The 19607-nt window shown below is 41.6% G+C and overlaps 1 protein-coding gene across 1 annotated transcript in view; it reads left to right on the forward strand.

Moving 5' to 3' along the window:
* The first annotated feature begins 83 nt into the window (after positions 1–83).
* Positions 84–19607, forward strand: part of KLC1 (kinesin light chain 1) — a 66850-nt gene continuing 47326 nt past the window's right edge. The window contains exon 1 of the mRNA XM_025197198.1: positions 84–207. The gene's annotated coding sequence lies outside the window, so the exon portion shown is untranslated. The remainder of the gene's footprint in view (positions 208–19607) is intronic.

Below are 19607 nucleotides of genomic sequence, written 5' to 3' on the forward strand. Positions count from 1 at the left end.
GCGGGTTCGCTGTCCCCGGGGCCCGCGGGGGAGGGGCTCTGGGCCCGTCAGGAGAGAAGGAAAACCCGCGTGTCGCGCTGTGATCGAGTGGCTCCGGCCGGGACGCTGCCCCGCGCCCGCAGCGCCGAGACCCGGCCGCGCCTTGCGCCCCGCCGTGAGGGGGGATCGCGGGCAGAGCCGGGCAGCGTCACTGCGATGGAGCCCGCGGTAGATGAGAGAGAGTGTGTGTGGTGTCTTTTCTTTTCTCACCAACCCGCTCAAACAAACGGGTTTCCTTGTTTTTATATATATATATTTTTTATTTTTATTTTTATTTTTTTCCCCAAGAGACCCGGCCGCGCCTTGCGCCCCGCCGTGAGGGGGGATCGCGGGCAGAGCCGGGCAGCGTCACTGCGATGGAGCCCGCGGTAGATGAGAGAGAGTGTGTGTGGTGTCTTTTCTTTTCTCACCAACCCGCTCAAACAAACGGGTTTCCTTGTTTTTATATATATATATTTTTTATTTTTATTTTTATTTTTTTCCCCAACTCCCCCCTGTTGCGGAGCGGCGATGCCGGCGCGGGGCAGCGTGATGGTGCAAAACCGAAAACCCAGACCCACGGAAACACGGCTGTCGCTTCCCGAAGTGGGGGAGAAGGGAGTGACCCCTGCCCCCTTTCTCCACAGCATCGTCGGCATCGCTTTTATTTTTTTGCAATACAAAGGGCCTTCACAAAAAGCGGAAATGCTTAAAATAGCATTTGACCTGTCCTGTTTGCTTTGAGGAGTACTTTTTTTTTTGCTTTCTGCTGGGATGGTACTTGCACAAGAAACGTGCTCCTATTAGCATGGCAGGCTGTGATTTAGAAATCTAGAAAAAACCTTCCAGATCCAAAGAGTCTAAATAATATTGGCTAAAAAAAAAAAAAAGAATTTAGTTTTGTTTCAAAATCTCATTTGGCAAATAGGTTTAACTGATTATGCATTCCTAAGCTGGGATGAAGCGTGATAGAAGATGATGAAAACATGATTATCAGTGGCAGACAGGGTTGTTCGGGTAGATGCAATATCTTTTATTAGACCAACTAAAGAGTTGGAAAAATGTTCTTTGTAGGCTTTTGGGCACAAACGCCCTTCTTCAGGCACGGGGAGAGTCTGCTGGTGTTTGTGCGATCTTTTGGGGGGGGGGGGGGATAGAAGCTAAAGCCAATACGACAATGCAGGTCTGTGAAAATGCAGATGTGCGGCAGGGAAGAGCAGAGGGGATGGGGGTAAATGGGTGCTGAGTGGGGAGGGGACAGGACATGAGGGGCATGTTAACCAGTAATAAAATGTAGCTGGTAAAATGTAGAGCGGTTACCTGGGGTTGATGGCAAGCAGATTATAATGTGCCAGGACCCCTGAAACACACAAGATCATCATCAGCATGAACAGTTACAGGTTCAGCTTTCGCTGACAATAGAAAGCAGATCCCTTAGATGACTCGGAGCGCGAGGCCTTCATGTTCTGTAAGTCAGCAGAACAGTTCTATACTTGACATATTGCTTAATAGGAAATTGCTGTGAAAGGATTGTGAATTTGGAGAAGTATCAGATTAAGTATTCAGCCTGTCGCATTTGGAACTGTTTGCAAATAATGCAGAACAGTGGGCAGGGGCAGAAAATGGAAATAGGGAATTCCTTGGAGTGGCAAGAATGCAGTATCACTTCTGCATCATGTTGCAGTTAGAAAGTTTGGCAACATTTCTGTTTCAGGGAGGATGGTGAGGGGGCTGGACAGTTCCATTAACAACAGTGATGTGCTGATTTATTTCTTGGCGTTTTTTTAGTAAATACTAACTAAAATCAAGGAAAAACTGGTATGTTTTAATATACATTTAAAAATGTTCTGTAAGCTTTTTAAGTTGTGAAGTATTTGCACTTGCTGGGTTTTTTTGAGGTATGGTGAGAGAGTAAAGGTAGCCTAGTAGTGGAAACAGATTAAGAGAAAAATCTCTTTGTAAAAAAGCGATAGGATACAAAATATGAAGGAACCAGCCAAGCTTTTGAGCAAGAATCCAGAACCGGATCTGATGCCTGGGGTTGGATGGGGGAAGCACTCATGCCCTGGCACTTTTACAGTACTGGAGTAATTGCTGCTCGCTGCTTGTGAGGATATTTCTGTGAGGCTGCCACAAAATCCTTGTATTCTTACTTCCATTCTTTCTGTCTCTCTGTGCCATGCTGTGTGTGTGGGCACACGCGCTCTGGGAAGATGTAATTGTATTTTTTGGTTCAGTTCAGTCTTGGGCTCTTTCTGTGCTGGCTCTGGTTCCCTTGAGACATAAACTTGCAGTTCAGTTTTCATTTTTCTCTCCAGCTTGAGGCAGACAAATACAGCTTTAAAATACAGTGTAGCTGTTAGTTTTTAGAGGAAACCCAGTCTTTTGAGTACATTGCTTCTACATCTCTTTAAGATTGCTTTAAAGCATATCTGCACAAATGGAAGATAAGAGAAAAATTAAATTTACCTAATTCTTGCTTTATTTTCTGAGTCAGTCTGTTGGGATCCATAGGTAAGAGAGAAACGAATCCAACCTTTTCAAACAATTACCCAATCTTACTTCGAAAGAGAGACTGTGAAGATATGACAGTTGTCTTAATTGGGTATGAAATGACAATTTTTCTTGCTGCCTAGAAAAGGGGCCTGTTTGGGCCACTTAACCCAAGCTAAAATGATATTCTTGTTTTGGAGAGTACTTTTCCATCTTTGGTCAGGGTAAATTAAATTCTCTAACAAACCACTTAGTTACTCAAAGTTACACAAGTGTTTCCTTTCAACATTTTTTTTTTTTAATGCAGAAACATTGACATAATGCAGACCAGCTTCTACCCACATATTATTACCTAAAAGCAGACTCTCTTACCTTCATAAAAAATTCCTCATGCTTGCAACATAAAACCATCTGCAGTACATCAGTCCGTTACTTAGTTTCACTCAAATTCTGATGATTTAATGAAAGTAGTAAGACTTTCCAAGTAAAAGTATTTTTTTAACATTTATCTTTCTGAAGTAGCAGTCAGTTGTGCAATGGAGTATGACTCCATTCATAAGTAAGCCAGCAGCAATCCACACTCGATGCATGCTTGACTAGAAAGATATGGATCATTCTTTATATCCCTGTGATAGCTTAGATCTGCTGACATGCTTCTGTTTGTGGTATCTGTTTTTGCACTCTTGAGGATTTCAGTAGGGCTCTTGGACAAAGGTTTTCCCAACTGGAGGAGGATCTAGCATGGATTGTTGAGTGGTACGAGATGTTTTTATTTCTGCACTGTTGTGTGATGTGCTTTACAGATTAAAGATAACAAAATATTCATTTTAGGAAATTGAGTCCATGCACACTATTTGTGTACAGATAACGTACAATAAAGATTAGCTAGAGTGGTTCAGTAAGAGCGAGGAGAACAGAGAATACACAACATCAGTACCCAAGGTACTCTGTTTAAGGGTGGTTAGCAAATTACAGATTTCAGAGGAGAATACATTTTTCTCAGATATTTGATAAAGTTTCGTGTCTGAAATCCAGAAGTGCTGAACAAGACAGCAGATACATGCAGGAATAACTTAAATTGTTCTATAATGTTTAAGATTAGTCTCTTTAAATTCAGTTAATGTCTCTAAGACTGTAGTAATTAACTTTGTGTGTGACATAGAATGATGTCATCTTAGAAACTGCATGATTAAAAATTGTTCTCTTTATTTGTGTCAAACATTAAATTATTTTAGTAGGTCATCTTCCTACTTGAAATTGGGGGATAGACAACATTACATTTTCTTTGGAATTGGTACATCATTTCAGTCTTTCCTTTTACATTTTACTTCCCCAGTGACAGCAAACTGATGCCCATTTCAAATAGGTTTTTCCACTGTTGTCTGCCTAGACAAACAGACTTCTCAGACATTTCTCAATTAGCTTGTCTTGCATGTTGCTAAAGGAGCTAGGAGACATCTTTCATGAAGCAGGCTTTGTTATTTTGCAAATGAGCAGTTCGCTATGTGAGTTCTCTTACAAAACATCTATCTGTATACAAAGACTATCTCTTAATTAAGATTCCATTTTTGGATCAAGTCAGAACTGTAATTCTGATTTAATAATTTTAAGTAAAATACTCATGACAAAGGAAATAATTAGGTAGATTGACTATACCTGCTGATACAAACTGCGGAATTATAGAGTGGTGGCTAGCTGTCATATTTTAACTTACAGCCTTGAATGTACCACACACAATTATGCTAAAAAGGGTTGCATTGCACTACCAGTCATTCTGAAACTTGGGGAATATCAGAGTTAAGGTTACACATTCAACCTTGAAAGTAACCTTTCAGTATTTTATTTTTTGTAACTGAGATCTTGTTTTTCTTTTAAAAATGTATATATCAATAAAGGATTATATACATGTCCCCTCCCCTCTCTCCCAACACACACAATTTCATTATTTTGTGAGCAGCTCATGTAATGGGGTTATGTATTCAGATCCCGTGATCAAATGACCCAGTGATATGTTATCAAAGGAAAGCATTTTGGGTTCTATTGTTCAGGAAAGGGGTGAGGATTGTGAGTCATTTGTCCTAATAGTCTTTCAACTTCCCTTTGTCTCATTAACTTTTAAACTATTCCAAAATAAAACCAAACTGCATTTTGATTTTAGAGGACTTTCATTCTGATTTAAGATTTCTACAAAAGAGTCATTATAGAAAGCAAGCTGAGAGCAAGGGACGTGAACACGTCACTCACTGTTTCACAAGTGTCATGAAGCTCTTTGGCTATTAAGAGCCCTGATTCTGCTGCATGTGTAGATATGTCTCTTTGCCATATGAATGTAAATCTAAACCCTGAGGAAAGATTATTGAAAAAAAATTTTAACCTTAAAGGGGCAGTGGGTGCTATGACAGTAGTCAAGATAAATGCTGAGTGACTGAGATCAGTTGGGGAATGGTTAGAACATGAATTAACCCCAGGTGCTCATATGTACAAAAATCAAACTAAGTGACTATAAAACCGGGGGGGGGGGGGTCTTTATTTTGCTCAAATGATCCTAAATTTGGATCACTAATTCTGCCTTGCACGCTTATGCAGCACAGTGTGGTACTTGGACCATTTCAAGATGGTCCAAGTAACTGCAGATTTTAGAGCATCGAGAAAAGTCTACCTTTAAACAGAAAGCAGTTCTCTGCCGTGTGGCGATGCTCAATGAATGTGGCAAAATTTTTTCCTATAACCCTTGTCTTATTTACTGGCATACTTTATGTTCTTTGGGGAGGTTGAAGTTAATTTGCCAGTATAAGTTGTATTTATATGGGATGCCTTTAGAAGGTCTCACTAGCATATTTATGATGTAGGTGTCCCTTCTTTCACTCCCCTTTCCCTCCCCTCCCCCCCGCTTTTAACCTGAGTAGTTATGCCTGCAAAATATATTGTGATGTAAACCCAGACTAGGATTTAAAGGTCTAATAATAGAAAATGTTAACATTTTTGCCAACATATTTTGAAAATCTACCTTGGACAAGTATGCCTATATTACTATGTGGCAACCTAGTTTAGAGCTGGTAAAAGAGGTAGTTTTAGCTTTAATTTCAGTGGTGTCTGAGCAGCAGTTTGTCCAGGCATATTACATGCACTTAATAAAGAAATAAAAGATTTGTCCTCTGCAAATCTGTAGCTGAAGTAATCCTTCCTTTGGCAGGTCTATGTCTATTTCCTGTTTTGAAAGGCAAAGGATGTGGAGAGATGTTTGTACGCCACTGTACATTATAACTGGGTTCAGGAATGAATAGATGCATCATAGGGCAGTACACACTATTACATCACCTTGCTAATAGGTTACTGGGGAATGGTAATACGCTGTTTGCATCTTGCATTTGCCTACCCCAGAATATAAGTGGATAGATGAAAGCTAACCTGATGTATTTATACTGGTAGAGTACTACCCTTGATTTTTCAGAGAGAATTCTTATTAGATTGGGCATAGTTAGCTTGCTTTAGTGGTTGGTCAGCTGTCTGCTGGGTTGTGGCTTTTGGGTTTTTTTGTTTGTTTTTTACATTGATGCAAACATTTTTTCTGTTCATACCTAAATCTGTTCAGATCATTCAGTGGGTACAAGAACTGATACCTAACAATTCTAACTCAGCGATTTAAAATGTGAACTGAAAAAAAGTGTTTTGGGTGCAAGTACAATGATTAGTTCTGTCTGGCAAAGGAAGCTAAGAAATGACAGGTTATGACTAAAACCAATGTTTTATTTAGCATGAATAGCCAAGTGACAAAAAATAGCTTTTAAAAAGAGGCTAGCTGGAACAGGACTTAAGGTGGGTACTACATGGAAATGATCCTTGTGATCACAGTTTCAAATTAAATAAGATGGAAGACATGAAAAGAACTTACTTGGCAATCATGTGCTCTTTAAAAGATCTACAACACATCAATATGCAGTCATTACAAAGCTTTAGTTAAGCTGGATAAAGAAGCATGTATTTTGTAGTATTAGATGAAAATTGTTTGCATTTTTTCACTATCAAACATTTTTATCAAAACCCTATCTTCCTATTCCAACTTCAAAGCTTAAGGTTACAAAACTCACAAGATTAGGCCTTCAATACAAAACTTTAAGCGTAACAAAAATCTCTCTCTAGTACATTTTGTTTATTTATCAACACTATATATATCATAAAAACAACTTACCACTCAGCTCACCAAAAACATGGATGTATTTTTTACTGTGAATTCCTGGACTGTCATACCGGATCCCTTTCCTTTCCCACCCAAGAAAGGAGAAGGGGTAGTTACAGGTTCTTGGGTAAAAACTATAGTGAAATTTATTTTTAAACCATTCTTTTGACAGTTTTCCTCTGAAAATTTTGAGCAGAAGCACTTTTCTTTCAGTCTGGCTTTTCAAGAACAGTTCTAGATCAGCATTTGGCAATGTCTTTTAGCAGCGGGTTAAAATGATTCAGCTAGAGTCTGAGGAAGGCTGGCACTAGGACCTGACAGTGGCATGAGCAAAACCAGAATGCCACTGGAGCCCCCCAGCTCTGTGGGTCAGATCCAGCAATGCCACAGCTTTAGATTATATGAGGCACACAATTGGTATTAGTTTAACATAACTATGCAAATGACAGCAGTTTCCACAGAAAAAATAAATGCAAAAACTCATAATAAGCTTCCCTGTATGATTTCCTATGATACATTTTATTTTAATAGTTTAATGTAAATACATCTGATTTGTCTGTAAAATCATCCAGCTGTTAATTTTTTTTGTAAACAGGTGAAAACATTTCATTCTGATTTACAGCTGTTCTTAGAACTTTAAAACTGTCATAATTTATTCTACTGTGTGCATGTTTTAATTAACATAGTACAGTGATTCCCAGCAGGGGGTCTGTGGCACCCCAGGGTGCCTTGAGATCCTTTCGAAGGAGCTATGGGGTGCCAAGAAATGTTAGCTCGGTTAGGTATGCAAACATGGTTCACAAGATAAGCTTCAAGGTTTCCAATAGGAATCTGTATTTTTAAAAACATTTTGCTCTGCTGTGGTCTTTCCGAGTCCTTTGAAACAGTAGAATAGACAAAAAAAGAATGAAAATGAAGAGCTGGCATTTTCCAAGGAGTCTCTTGAGTCTAAAAGGGTTGAGAAGCACTTATGTATTATGAACATTAAGTTGTGTGATTTTATGATCATATCTTTAGTTTTCATCCCTGCAGGTAGCAATGCTGCTTCAAGTCATTCTGGCTCCCACTGTAGGAGCTCATGGGCATGAGATCTGAGTCCTTTGAAGAGCAGTATCCCTCAGAGCTGTGCTTGCATCCTGTGCCTCCTTGTGCTACAATAGAAGGATGTAAAGGGGGAAAGAGCTGTGGCTTTCTTTCAGTTTAATTTTGCATGACAACTTGACAGATCAGTGAGTGTTTCTACTCTTTAGAGCTCTTTGTCCCATCCCCCTCTCCTTCCCATCTAAGGTGTTGTTTATTTTGTTTGTTTTTTTAAAAGATAATTGCTGCCCCCACTTTTATGGCAAATCACTTAATGACAGCTGTCATACTTCAAAGGAAAGGTTAACCTTCTAGGTTCAAGTCCTGCCCACTTCCATGCTGGACAGTACATCTCAAGGGTTCACCTAGCCAGCCATGCCCCAGATTTGTTTTCATCATGATCAGCAGATTCGGAGGTGGGTAGACCAGTCTGTGGGTTGCTTTGGTTGCAGAAGATGCTGGTTACTGCTAATGCAAGATCCTTTAAATCAGCGTTATCCGGTGCTCCTTGGAGCACAAATTAATCCTTGATAACTAGGCAGAAGGAAAAAGACAAAGAGGATGATGGTGAAACGGGCACCAGCAGTTTAAATACTGACTACCTCACTGCCAAAAATCTTGGAGCTGGCGGTTTTAGCACCAGTGGCTCCAGCAATTGCATTAGTACCCCAAGCAGTGAAGCCTATACCTGTGCCCACACAAAGGCAACATTGACTCCGTCCTATTGAGCCTAAACACAGCTGCAGCCTCCGAACTCCCAGAACTGAAACTCTGTCTTTGGAGGAATTAAGTTACAATGCTTTGATCAGAACTGCAGCAGCACAAGGGACTTTGTGTCAACCTTGGTGCTGGTATATATGACAGAGCCCAAAAAAAGTCTGTGGAAATGTTACTGATGTCACAGGGTGTCATTCAAGGAAAAAATAGACTTCTCATTATGGTTGCTGACATGCTCTTTCTTGGTTAGTTCTGTGCTGAGAAGGTGACCCCTTTCTCCCTCCACAGGCATGGTTCAAAGAGTTGTCATTCTAAACTTGGCCTCAAATAAGACATGAGTAGCAGTGGGCTCATTAGCCCCATTCAAGCCACTATTTGTATGGCTCCTTGGCCACACTCACCTTACTGGTTAGTATGACTTGGTCACACTCATCTTATTTTGAAGAAAACTGTCTTGCCCTGGAGGTAGAAAAATGACAGAAATGGGAGCAAAGGAAACAAGATGGAGAAATCCCCAGTTTGACCCTCCCTTGAACCACCACCTATGGCATTTGCAAGAGGGTCTGTGGCTAAAAAAGCCGATTCTAGAGCCATCGAGGGACTCATTTACAACCCTTTGCTTGACCCATAGGAGTGATCATCCTCGACCATGAGGGATCACCACCTCCAACTGTGCACTGATGCTCCATGTATCCAAAGACTGTATAGGGAATTTTGTTGATATGGGCAGCCAACATTATTTGGACCCAGTTCAGGCCTTTATGATGTAGATTCTTGGTTTACTTATTACTCTTCAAACAGACCTTCATTCAGTTCTGTTTAGGCTCCAGCCCATAGCAGTTTGGGCTTGCTGTCTTTTTGTAGTCATGCTTTCATTTTTTATTTATTTTTTTCATCCAGTGGACTTTCAGATTCCTCAGAAGGCTCTTACATAGATAACTGCCAGTTAGAGAACTTACTCCTGCTTGGGACTTGAGTGTAAACCTCCTAATGTTCATGAAGTCTTGTCTTTTTTTTTTGTTTTGTTTTTAATGCTACTTGCCATAGGAGCCAACTTATTTTTTTTGCCAGTGAGGGAGGAGCTAAGATAATGGACATGTGCCCCCCACCCTCAGTCTGCCAGTGTGTGGGGAAGGGGGTGGGGTGTGGGCACAGGTGATGTGGCAGGGGGGTGGAGGGATTTGTGTCCCCTCAGATTCCTGCTCTTATAGTGGGGCGCGGGACTGCAGCTGGGCCAAACCAGCTCTGGGCAGGAGCTGTCTCTGTGGACAGGACCTGGCACAGGAGGGAGCGCCATGCCACCATGGCTGCCATGGTGAGGTGCCCCGCCTGGTAGCAGCAGGGACACAGTTCTGGTCCCCCATCATTGCCATGCCCTCCCCGATGCATCATTTATACCTCATCCCCCTCTCCCCCTGCCCCCTTAGACTTACCTGGTGGGAGCTGTGAGAGCTGTTCTCCACCGTTGCTTGTCTGCCACATGCATATGCATGCACAAATGCATGTCATGCCCCCTGCCTCAGATCATACTCCTCGCTCCCCGCAACCCCTTGCAGGGTTGAGCTCTGCGAGCCTGCAGGGAGAAACCCACAGTTTCCTGAGTGTTTGAGGTAATATGGTATTTATGGCTGTAGCCACTCATGCTGAATGTCAGCCTGTCTCTTCACAAAAAGAGATACAGCCAGAATCCAATTCAGCATAAATGCAATAGACCATGACCAACCTCACTAATAGGGACTGACCCCTGTGTGGTGAAAACATGTGGTTTATTGGCAATTGTATGATGTAACTGTTTACATTGGCATGCTCTGATAGCTATACAAGTATAGCAAAACCATTGCACTTTAATCCTGTTTCATTCAGGGTTAAATTTATATGGATTTATCTGGTTTGTATCTCCATAGGGGCATGCAGAGGTACAGTTACAATGTAAAAGGCCATATGCCCTCCAGATCCCTTTTGAAGGGCTCAGAAGATACATTGGGCCATAGCATAGGGGCTTCAAGCTCACTTTGCGTCCCAGCCCAGATCTGGACCCATGGGGCTCCTCACAAACTAGATGCAGCCCAAAGTACAGGATGGCCCGATCTCAGGTCATGCAGTGGTGGCAGCTCTGGCTCCAGGCCAAGCCACGTGGCCTAAGAGATGGGACTGCATCAGCGATGACAGGTGAAGCAGCTAGAGGGTGCCTGGAGCTGTATCAGCCCTTGCCTGTCTTCCTGCTGCAGATGGCCATGTTTATTTGGGGGCCCAAGAGCCCCAGATGCTGTAATACAACACTCCTCCTCTGACCTCAACCCCTCCTAACTTTTAATGGCCTGGATAAAGTGGCTCTGCAAGCTGGATGTGGCCCACAGACTGAGTTTGACGCTTCACACAGCAGCAAAATGCATTTGATTGGAACGTGTTTGGGATTCTACTGCATATCACTTTCATTCTTAAGATAATTTTAATAACAGCACCTGCATGCACATAGGAAGTAACACATTGTATTTCCCTGTTATTGAATATGATGTAGAACTCGGAATAAGTGCATTTACAAATTTGAAAATGATGAAAACTGTCTTCAAAAGGTGAGGATATTTTGGGAGGTGGTGATAAATCTTTTGTTGGACAAACTGCATGGTGGGGGAGAGATTTAGACAAGCTTTTGAGCTCAAATGACTCTTCTCTGGATCTGAGAAGCAGGCACAGCTTGAGCCAAGTAATGAATAGAAAGAAGAGCAGTCTGTGTAAAACTCCATATATACACATGTTAAGTGTACCTTATTGAAGAAATTAGACAAGACCTTGCTCTCTGCAGTCTGTTATATTAACCATCAAATACAATTTTAACAATACTTTTCTGGTAGATCTACTGGCTTTCTCTTTCCTGAACTGTTTATTTCTTATTGAATATAATCTTCAATTATTTACTAAGCCCCAAGGATTTTCATACAAAATATATTTTTTCAACAAGCTTAGGGCATTAAAACTCCAAGCATGGATGAAGCAAACTGTACAGTAATAGTGTTCTTTAGCTAGATAAGAAGAAATGCTTTCCACTTAAACTTAATTTATGTCAATACATAGTCTTAATGAAAGCCCTGGTATTTTATCAGTAGAATCATGTGATGCAACATATTTAATGTTTGTAGCTTGCTTATATGTAGTAGTGAAGCTATCCATCTGAATAATAGCTATATTCAGTGTGTGAGATTTTAAGAGTTGCTGTGTTCATCCCCGTAAAATATAAAGCTCTAAAAAAAAATAAAAAATGAAAGTATGTTTGCCCAAGCTGGGATTTATGACCTATATCCAATATACATGATACTTTGTAACATCAATGTTGTAAGTCCAGGGCTTTATTTATATATAACCTAATACTTGCATCAAGATTTTGTGCAGGCTGGCTCCCGGTCCCGTCCTCGCCGGGCGCGAGCCAGGCCCGTTTGTGTGCACGCGGGCTGTGGCCGGCAGCCCGGGCACACGGGGCCAGAGAAAAACCGCGGGGTGGAATAGTACGCTCGAGCTAGAATCAGTCACGGAGGCGTAATGGTTGATTGAAAAGATTATTTACTTACACCGGAGATGGTCGCGGTGCAGGCTGGACAGTTTCCAGGTACAGCTCCGCTTCAATCCTCGTTGGAGGACTCAAAACTCGGTTCCCAGGATCCTCGGAGTGGTTCAGACTCCATGGTGTCGATAACTGGGTTCTGTTCCCAGGATCCCCGGAGCGGTTAAGACTCTGTGGTGTCGATAACTGGGTTCTAGGGTAGGGATTCGTCTGGGCTGCGATCGGTGACGGGGAGAGGCTAGAGGCCGTCGGTAAGTGGTGCCCCGGAGTTTGCTAGGCTCCGGGGGTTCAGCAATTGGGGCCTCTATCGCCTTCTTAAGAAAGACGCGCTGGGTTCGAAAGGACCCACAGTGCTTAGAGATCCGTCTCTCCATCTCTCTCTCTCTGTCTTTCTCTCCATCTTTCTCTCCAACTTGGGCGGAAACCACCGAAGCCTTTTGTACGGCTAGCAAGCCAATAGCTAGCCGCCACGTGTGCCTAAATTAAGACCGGCCAATAATGTGGCTCAAATCTTAATACAAATGGCGGGAACTCCTTTGCAGCGTGCATCACTATAATGCAAGAGAAATGCACAATGCAAAGAAGGCTACAAAACGGCGGGAAACACTTTTGTGCACGCGGGTTCTCTATAACAACAGAACACTCCGTCGTGCAAAAGAGCTGCAATTCGACGGGAACATAATTTAGCGGTGCCGAAGCGCACACAATCAAAAAATCCACAACTTTGGGTTGTGACAGATTTGACAACACTGTCCTTTATTATAGTATTTACTGTAAAGCAATAGACTACCCATCCCCAAATGCACTTAAAATATTTCTTGTAGCTGGTATTCAAAGAATACTTGATCTTTCAAGAAAGAGGAATTAAGAACAGGCTTACCCTATATTCAGTGTGAAGTCAAATTCCTTCAAAATATGCTTGAGGCCTGATATTTAGTCCGTACAGTTTTACTTGTACGGGACCACAAAGTCCATGTAAATTCATGACAGAACCAAAATTGGGTCTCTGAAGGAAAAGCAAGAGAGAGAGAGAATTTTAGCAAAACTTGCAGTATATTTAAGGGATACTCTTTAAAAAAGAACTTTAAGAACCAAAAAGCTTGAGTTGCACCTGTCCTGGACTTGGTTGATGCAAAAGTTTTGTTTTAGTTTTAAATGATGACAGGTTGAAATATAGAAACCTTTGGCAACACCTGTTTTCACTACTTCATCTTCCACAGAAGTGTCCATTGGGTATATGTATGGAGGGGTGAGGGGAGTAAGTCCCTGAAGGCTTTTTGAACTGGGGAGATTTGCCATGAAGTCTCCAATTCTCTGATTGGCAGAATTTATTTCTAGCCTTCCTTCACCTAGTCTCAAGCTTTTGTTTTTCTGTGGACTTCTCTATCTCCAGGCTTAGAGAATTTACTACTAGTGGAGTTTTTTTAAAAATTGTCTTATAATAGATGTGTACTAGAGAATACCAGTTACATTTCAGTTTCTTCACATATGCTGTGGGTTCTGCATATGAACAAAGTTACAACAAAGAACAACTTATGAACAAAGTTCTTGGACTCATGTAAAATTGAGGCAAAATACTGCTGATGAAAATTGGCGATTCCATGAAAATTGCAGTGGATGCAAGTTAAACAAGTATAAGTTAGACTTCAAACGTTAGGAATCTCTGACAAACAGGGAAAAGCTAGCAATGAAACTTAGATAGAAACTGTTGTTTGTTTGTTTTTTAACAAAAGTTTTGTCAGAAGAATATTACACATTGCCATTCAAAAATATAAAAGATGTATACATATACATGTGTCACAGGCAGCTCGTACATCAAAACAGTTGGACTGGATTAACCTCTCGAACAGTTTCTATTTTATAGTTAGTAGTAAAATCATATGCGAGTCATTCTAATATAATAAAAGCCTTAGTCTGTCTGTCTGTAACACTTTAGTCACACTCTGATTGGTTGTCTTGGTAGCCAGTCACAATGCTGACTGAAACAACCAATCAGTGTGCTCCAAGAGCATTCCAAACAGGAGGCTGTGTGGCGGAGTGCTGCCACGATATGTGGGGGGGGCCAGGACAGCACTGCTGGCCTTGGCTGTAGTAGAGACTTGATTAATCGAGCCCACTTCTGCGCACTGTAATTACAGCGCATCAAAACAGCCTCACTGCATATGTATAGGCACCCAATGAGTACTATATGTAAATTATTGCAGATATATTTATTTCAAGGTCAGTGTTTTTGAATTTCTCACTTTCATGTACTCAGAGAGTGCAGGGTTTGACAGTAAGGAGAGAGGGAAGGGGCTGCAAGAAGAGGAAGTTGGGGGGCACAGCAATGGGGCTGACCCCCCAGAATTGTTTTTCCTGCTGTGGGAGGGGGGCATATTCAAGGCAAACCTTGAATAACTGGATAGTATACCTGGAAAATTATAACATGTATAAGTTTTCCACCGACAGAAACTACTTATTATGATGTTGTCTTATACTTGAGTAAATACAGTAGTAGTATTTAACTTTTGTTCAGTTCAACTCTAACAGTATTTTGCTCATCTAAGAAATGTAGGATTTGGCACACGGCCTCTCATCCGCAAAAAAGATCAATAAACCTTCTGAGAAATTAAAAAACACTGACCTTGAAATAAATATATCTGCAATAATTTACATATAGTACTCATTGGGTGCCTATACATATGCAGTGAGGCTGTTTTGATGCGCTGTAATTACAGTGCGCAGAAGTGGGCTCGATTAATCAAGTCTCTACTACAGCTCAATCATGGGTCTTGAGTCACAGATCCATTGCAGAAGTTGTATGTCTTTCTGCAGGGAGGAGTAAGCTATAGGCCAGGATTTCTCTCCTTTTCTTTCCTCTGTGATTTCTTCTCTGTGGTGGAGGCAAGGTGCCTTACCTCAAAGTGGGATGTTGCTCTGTTGAGGTTGTCGCTCCATTGGAGCCGTTAGCAGCCAGCTCCTTCCAGCTCCCAGCACACTTCTTCCATAATTATTTTAACATGCAGTTTTGCATTGGAGAATGTAATTGAAGTTCCCTCGGTAGATTGAAATGCATTTGGCCTTTGCATAAGCAAAGAGCTTGAAATAATCAGCTGAAAAGATTTTACTTCTCATTTGCAAGCACTAGAGATGCTTTAAATGTCCCTAGCCTTTTTTTGCTATGTTCAACCTTGCAATTAAAATAATAGGTATAAAGTCTGCTCTCAGTCCTTCCAGAGAGAGGTGATAACAATTGCTGTGTATCTGTGAGGTTCCCAGTGATTTCCTTTCTTCCACTCAAAAGATGGACAAGCATCCAACCTCTGCTTGTATGCTTAAATACCTTCAGAAACTTGATGAACCATGTCTACCAGAAATCAGCAGATGCTGCTGTATCCAAGATAGTGGTATTGGTCAGTCTAACTCTTTAACATGGTAATCCTCACAGCATGAAAACAATTTTATTTTTGGATCTACCAGGCCATAATCGATATCCAACAGTTCTGAGCACAACTTTGTGAATGAAATTGGAAAAGAGAATTTCCTTCACCTTTACCACTCAGATGCAGATTTTTATCTGTTTGCATCATCATTCAAACATGAAGTGTGACTTCTACTCAGGTTCTAACACATCATATTGTTCATTTGTTGCTTCCATCTTTACACCGTAGTGACTACGGGGATACTTGAAAGCCATTTTGTTGATGGTCAAGGACAAAAGATGGTAACTGTAAGTTAAATGATTTTCATTACTGTATGTTATACTTTGTGTAACTATAATATTTAAAGTCTATGGTGTGTGTACGCCACAGAGGCCAGGTTTAGGGGATTTCAGCCCGAACTGTTAATTTGAATTGCATAATGTGTGTTTACTTAAAATCTAAATCATAACGTTATTGTGTTTCTTATAGTGGCTTTATTATTTACCACTTGTATTGCAGTAGTGGCTAGAAGCCAACCAGGTCTGAGTTCCTTGTGCTGAATGTTGCAGACACACAGATACTAAGTCCCAGCCTCAAAAAGGCAATATGAGAAGAGATGATGCCCAAATTGGAGGTTCTAAGTCTGGGTATCAAGGATGCAACTGGGGTGCTCAATCTCTGGCCCAGTGGCAAATCTGGCCCCTGGAGCTGTGGCATCCAGCCCACAAGGCTCCCCATGGGTTGGGAAATTTGGCTGCAGGGAGGCAGTGGCAATTAATGCCACTATCCTTCCCCACTGTGAAATTCCCTAGCCCCACGCAGCTGATTTGGGACTGAGCTGTGCCCCCCCGGCCCCTGGATGGCTGGACCATGCCCCTTTTCATCAACAAGGCCAGATTGGGGTTGGGCCAAAACCCCTTCCCCCATGAAGCTGGATGGGAGCCAGGCTGTACCCCGCTCCCCCTCCCACCACCTATTTGCAGCTGGATGGAGCCCCACTGCACCTGCCCCAGGTGCCAGAATGAGACCACCAACTGGGTCTACTTTGCAAACAGAACGAACACCACCCATCCAGCCCATTGGGTAAAGAGGTTGAGCACCCCTGATCTAGACCAGCAAGAGCTTTAACAGTGAGGTGTATTACTTTAAAAAAAGAAATACTTTATTTGTGACAAGTTCCAGGCTGTGATTCTAGCATGTTTTAGGGGTCTACTGATAAAGATTTTTTTGGCTGATATCGATGACTGATTATTAACCAGCCATATCAGCCGATACTGATCCGATAGCCAATATAAAACCTGGCAGCTCGGAGAGCAGCATCCGGCTGGTAAGTCTGTGGGGGAGGGGAGGGATGCAGATCAAGACATCCCCCCCTCCCCCCCATGGTGAGGGGAGGGAGTGGAGCTTGGGCAAGGGCAGGCACCGCCAGGATGGAGTGGAGCTTGGCTGGGAGGGGAAGCTCCTGCTGCTGTGCGCACCCCTGCAGGAGGCCTCCCAGATTTGTGCACGGGGTGAGGGTGGGCTGCCTGCTGTGGGCTCAGGATGGGAGGCTGCACCAGCATCTTTCTTGTGAGGTGGGCAGGCAATGTTGGCCACGGGGTGGGCTACAGCCACCTCAGAATTCACTGTAGCCACCTCCCAGTGCTACTGCCCACCCTGTCCACCGCCCTGAGTGCAGTCCCAGCCCAGCGCCCTGACTGTGAAGAGAGACAGCAGGCAGCCCAGCCTTGCCCCATGCACAAATCTGGAGGGCCCATGCTTCCCACAGGGGTGCATGCGCTGGTGGGACCTGCCCCTCAGATAAGCCACTTGTGGCTCTGTCCTGCACCTTACCCCGCCCCCTGCCCTTGCACCAGCCCCACTTCCTCCCTCACTGTGGGGTGCCTTAATCTGTTCCCCACCCCCCACAGACTTACCAGTTGGGCACTGCTCTCCAAGCTGCTAGGCTGCATTCCTGGCCATGTGCATGCATGCTGCTGTGTGAATGCATGGAGCATTTATTGGTGACATCAGCTGCATTGGTCAAAAAAACCCGATTGCTGATAATGTAAATTTTTCTTTTATTGGTGCCAATACAATATGGACCAATACATCAATGCACCTCTAGTATTTTTAGTATATCTTTTAAGTTATCTCTTCTAGTTTCCATATGGGTATTTTAATGATAATCGAAGGACAATGTAGTTACAGATCTAAATGCCCATGTATCTTAAAGTAACCCAACATAAAACAGTGAACTGTAGCAGCAAGAATTCATCTGAACCAAAACTTTTCTGAGTTAGAATGATTAAGATAATTGTACTGATATTTGTCTTTGAATAAACAATTTTATCTTTTGATTTTTTTTATTTTTTTTTAAATCTAAAAAGTTGGTAAAATTTCCTTTGTTTTCCTTCATGTCAAAAAATTAGTGTTTCTTTCCTGGCAACTACTAATAGAATGTTGTTTAGTTAAATTTCAGATATGCCTGGAATATAATGTCCAATTAAATTTGCCGTTTTGCTCTTTGAAAATGTCATTCCATTATTTCGGTGTTATAAGATGAGCCTCCCCTGTTCCTCTAGTATAAATCATTCTCTTGGGTACTTTTGTCTTGCCTTATGATGACTGTCTGTCTTCTGTAATTGAATGCAATTGCACAGATGAACATTATGTCGAAACATTATGTAAGTGGACGTTCTTCTTTATAGATCTGGAAAAATTATGATTATGTTCCCTTCCTGGTAGTAGAAAGACATTGTAATTCTGAATTATTACATTTCTAATACAGGAGATTCTGCATGCCTTCATATTACTGTTGTCTTATCTTCAGATTGCACATAGGTTGTCAATCTGAAATACCCCTCATTTCAGCTTCTTGGATTGATAATTCATAGGTCACTGATCAGCAGATCTGGGGCTACATTTGTTAGCGTTCACCTTTTAAAATGTGCTTCACCCCTCCCAGTGAAGAGAAGAACATGGTTTTTAGCACAGGCAGAGACTCTGGTCTACAAGACACATCTCTGCTTTAAATTTAATGTCGACAAATGCATTTAAACTTAATTTGTAAAAATGCATTTGTTGTTGAGCCTTCCTGTTCTGCGTAGGTTATATTACAAGCATTACATACTGCTTTGTTAGATCAGACACAGCAGCTAGGTTTGCCTTTCCTAATACTACTTTAATGCATTCACTCCAAACTGTTCCAGTTTCTACGTTCTGTATCAACCCTTTTCCCCATAGCAACAAATCACAGCATCCATTTCGCACACATGATTTAATTGCACACAAATTATGTCCCATAGGAAAAGTTCTAGTTAATGATACATACTTGATATGCTAGTTTGTTTTTTCCATAACCTTTTGCAATATCTAACATGCTTTGTAATGGATTTGTACTTCTTTTTTTAATTTATGGCATTTTATAGCAACAATTGATGGTTCCTTTGTCTGTCTAAACTATCCAGAATCCAGTTCACTTCTACTGTAATGGATAAAATGTACAACTGAACCAAAACATTCCGTGCTGCGAGTTTACTGTCTTTCTGTTAAAATATGCCAAACTCTACCCTTGTTGTGTAGAATATGGGGATATTTTTACATGTATTTACAAAAATGTCAGAAACACTCCAAAGACCTGAAAAAAAAATCTTTAAAATCAGGCCTTTCAGGGCTAATTTGATTTGAAAAATCTGTGCTGACTAGAAGTATTTAACTACTTTCCATCAGTACAGAAATGAAGGTCAGTTAATTTTTTTTTGTATTGGTAGGTGTGAAGCGGATTAATTCTAGGGAAAGCAAGCATGTCAAGGTATAAGTGGTAATGTGCTACAGTGCAGGGCTTTTTCCTTGAAACTTTGAGGCATGTTTATTACTTAACTGGCCAGATATCTTCTACTTGTTTTCATTTCCTTATTAGGAGAGGATTAAATGACTTGCATTTAAGAGGGGAAAAAGATTTTTAGGGAAAACAAATCATGTTGCATGTATAGGTGGAATTGGGTATGGTGCAGTATTTTCTTGCAGCTTTAAGGTACTTACAGTTTCAAGCCTCCAAATATTCATTAAACAAAACCAGCGCATAAAAGTTTCCAATATAAGATTGTCTTTTGGAGACATCTCTCAACAAATCTTGTTTCTATTAAATTAGTATTTACTTAGTTTAAAATGAAGTAGCTTCAGG

This window comes from Alligator sinensis, unplaced genomic scaffold, assembly GCF_000455745.1.
Source record: "Alligator sinensis unplaced genomic scaffold, ASM45574v1 scaffold85_1, whole genome shotgun sequence".
NCBI classification, from domain to species: Eukaryota; Metazoa; Chordata; order Crocodylia; family Alligatoridae; genus Alligator; species Alligator sinensis.